Source organism: Erinaceus europaeus, chromosome 1 (assembly GCF_950295315.1).
Source record: "Erinaceus europaeus chromosome 1, mEriEur2.1, whole genome shotgun sequence".
Lineage (NCBI taxonomy): Eukaryota > Metazoa > Chordata > Mammalia > Eulipotyphla > Erinaceidae > Erinaceus > Erinaceus europaeus.
The window spans coordinates 7,674,592-7,677,770 of record NC_080162.1 but is presented as its reverse complement, the minus strand read 5'-3'; the positions used below and the strand labels follow the sequence as shown (position 1 = coordinate 7,677,770).

Below are 3,179 nucleotides of genomic sequence, written 5' to 3'. Positions count from 1 at the left end.
TTTGTTGTTGGATATGACAGAGAAAAATGGAGAGAGGAGGGGAAGACAGAGAGAGGGGGAGAGAAAGACAGACACCTGCAGACCTGCTTCACCGCCTGTGAAGCGACTCCCCTGCAGGTGGGGAGCCGGGGGCTCCAACCGGGATCCTTACGCCGGTCCCTGCGCTTTGCGCCACGTGTGCTTAACCCGCTGCGCCACTGCCCGACCCCCAGTTGTTTGGATTTTAAAGAACTACTTACTCAAGGTATTTATAACAATGTTAGGTGGATTACATATTTTAATTGTGAGATTTTAAGTACTTATGTACTAGTTTAATGTAAACAAAATGTACTAGACCTGTTACCTTTTAATGTAAACAAGGAACTTTAATACGAGCATAGTTGTTTTCAAAACAATAGCAGAAAACACCTAGATGTCTTTTTCTGTTTTATTAGGGAAATAATTATTCACAAAACAGGTGTCACCTGGGTATAATTTTTCATATTTTCATGATAGGTGTTCGCACACCAATATCTACATCTGCAGTGGAGCAACAAGGCCTGAACAAGACTGGAAGACAGTAACTAGACCAACAAGTTATGATTCTCTTATCAAAAATTAGTATAAGGTTGAGATTGAAGTCCCCAATCAGACACAATAAAGCTAGGTAACTAACTAGAACCTAACTAGAGTGAACATAAGACCTTTATTATATATTGTTTTATTTAATTTCCCCACAGTGTTTTAAAGGAAGTAGTTAGTTGAATATTCTAAGTGTCTACAAAGAACAATATCAATCACACCTTAAAATATGCTCAGTTATTCCTGTTTACATTTTTCATTTGCCAGTGGTTACTCAATCAATTAATCACCAAATGTATTAGTTATCAACAGTCTGTAAGACACAGTTCCAAATTAAGCAAGTCTGCTTACTGGTAATAGGCTGCAGTTAAAGGAAGTTAGAGCTTTAGGAAAATCCTTGAAGATTTATTTCTCCCTTAATTGCTCCCTCATTTCAACAAGTTAACAAATTGCCATTGTCATTGTAGCTTCCTGTAGAGATGGACGAAATTTTATTTCATTACTTCTCCCTCTGTTCTTTCTGTGCTGGGAAAGCTAGTGACCGAGGATGATAAAATACTGAAGCAAAAGTCTGAAGAACGAGGATCCACTAATTCTTCCAGTTGCATGGCCTGGACCCTTGTGGTTAGAAAACAATCTTTTAATTTAATATGCCTGATTATTTCAGCTGACAATTGTATTTACAAAAGGCGATCAGGTTCTTGAAATAAAAGACACTGGGAAGGATAAACCAACAGTTTCTACCTCCCCTGGGGTTTTTTGTAAGAGTTTTTTTTTTTTTTTTTCCTTTATTGGGGAAGTTTTTTTTTCCTTTATTTTCCTTTATTTCTTTTTTTCCTCTTTATTATGCTTTACAGTTGACAATAAATACAATAACTTGTACATATAATATTTCTCAGTTTTCCACATAGTAATACAATCACCATTAGGTCCTCTGTCATCCTTTTCCAGGACCTATACTTTTTTTTTTTTCCTCTAGGGTTATTTCTGGAACTCAGGGCGGGCACTAGGAATCCACTGCTCCTAGAGGCTATATTTTTTCCCTTTTGTTGCCCTTGTTATTTATCCTTGTTCTTGTTATTATTGCTGTCGTTGTTGGATAGGACAGAGAGAAATGGAGAGAGGAGAGGAAAACAGAGAGGGGGAGAGAAAGATAGACACCTGCAAACCTGCTTCACCACCTGTGAAGCGACCCCCCCCTCCGTAGGTGGGGAGCTGGGGGGCTCGAATCCGGATCCTTAAGTCGGTTTTTGCGCTTGGCGCCATGTGCGCTTAACCCGCTGTGCTACGGCCCAGCCCCCTTAAGAGTTCATAAAGAGCTGTTAGTAGATGACCTAGAAAAAAGACAGGTGAGCTACTGAAAATTCAAGTTGAAGCATTTAGCTTTAGCTGCTTGCTTGTACAAGGATCCTACAGCTACAGTCTTAAGTGCTAAATAATGGATAAAGGCCACATTTCATGAAGTAACGAATCCCATACGGTAACTCGAAATAACAAAACAGCTTTTTAGACAAAATGTATTTGGAAAAGACTAAATATCTGCCATCCTGGAAAACATGATGTCAGTAGCTTATTAAAATCGTCTTAAAAATATCTAAAGAAGAGTGATCAGGCAGTGGCGCATCTGGTTAAGCCCTCACATTATATTTGCAATGATCCAGGTTTAAGTCCCCACGTGCATGAGGAAAGTTTCACAAGTGGTGAAGCAGGGGTGCAGGTATTTTTCTGTCTCTGTCCCTTTTTCAGTTTATCTCTGTTTCTATCCAATAATAATACTACCATGGACATTGGTATGCATCGTTATCCTCAGAAAAGTGTTTCTGTGTCCTTTGAATCCCGTGGATGAATACCACACGTCCCAGCAATTCCTGCTCTAAGCTTCTGCCCAGTTGTCAATTGAACTATTTATTTGTTTTTATAGTGTGTTTAATTGGCTTATTTTAGATATCCATTCTATTTATTCTATGGAAATATTTTCTCCTATTTATTGAAATAGAAACATTGTGACTCAAAAAAAAATGAATTTGGTGTGTTTCTAGTGGGATGAGGGGAGGGGGAGAAGGAGGTCGTTTGCACCACTAATGTACTTTTGGCTTTATGAGTATTTTATCTCAAATCAATATATAACTCTACATTATGAAGATTTCTCCTCCAATTTATTTATTTATTTATTTATTATTATTATTATTTTTTAACCAAAGTAGAAAAACAGTGGTTAGATGCCACAAAGTAGGTGGCAATGCCTTAACCATACCTGTGTTGCAGGCCGAAGCCTCTTCCATCATTGTCATGGGAAGTGCTAACCTTCTTTCCTTTCATACAACATTCCTCCCATTTTTATAACGTAGTTACTAAAATATAGTCTGTAAGAACGGCATCATACTAGGTTACTAGGGAAAGAAGTGAAGTATGCTCTGTATTTGCTTTCCAAAACAGCATTTCTTATAGCTAAGAGATCTATTCAGTAGATTCCTTTAATGCAGGCCTTGTAGATCATAACTGCAACAGACTGCTGTTAGCCTGGACTACATTAGGGGAACAGCAAGTCACTGTGGAAGATAGTCACTGTCTTTGTTCAAGAATGAGAAAACTTAAGTTCTAATCCTGCCTTCTCTACT

General features: G+C 38.2%; 1 non-coding gene across 1 annotated transcript; it reads right to left on the bottom strand.

The window, feature by feature from the left end:
• Positions 1–2,764: 2,764 nt before the first annotated feature.
• LOC132532445 (U6atac minor spliceosomal RNA) lies at positions 2,765–2,887 on the bottom strand. Its single transcript, XR_009544402.1, has one exon. It is a non-coding gene; the product is annotated as a U6atac minor spliceosomal RNA (small nuclear RNA).
• Between the last annotated feature and the right edge of the window lie 292 nt (positions 2,888–3,179).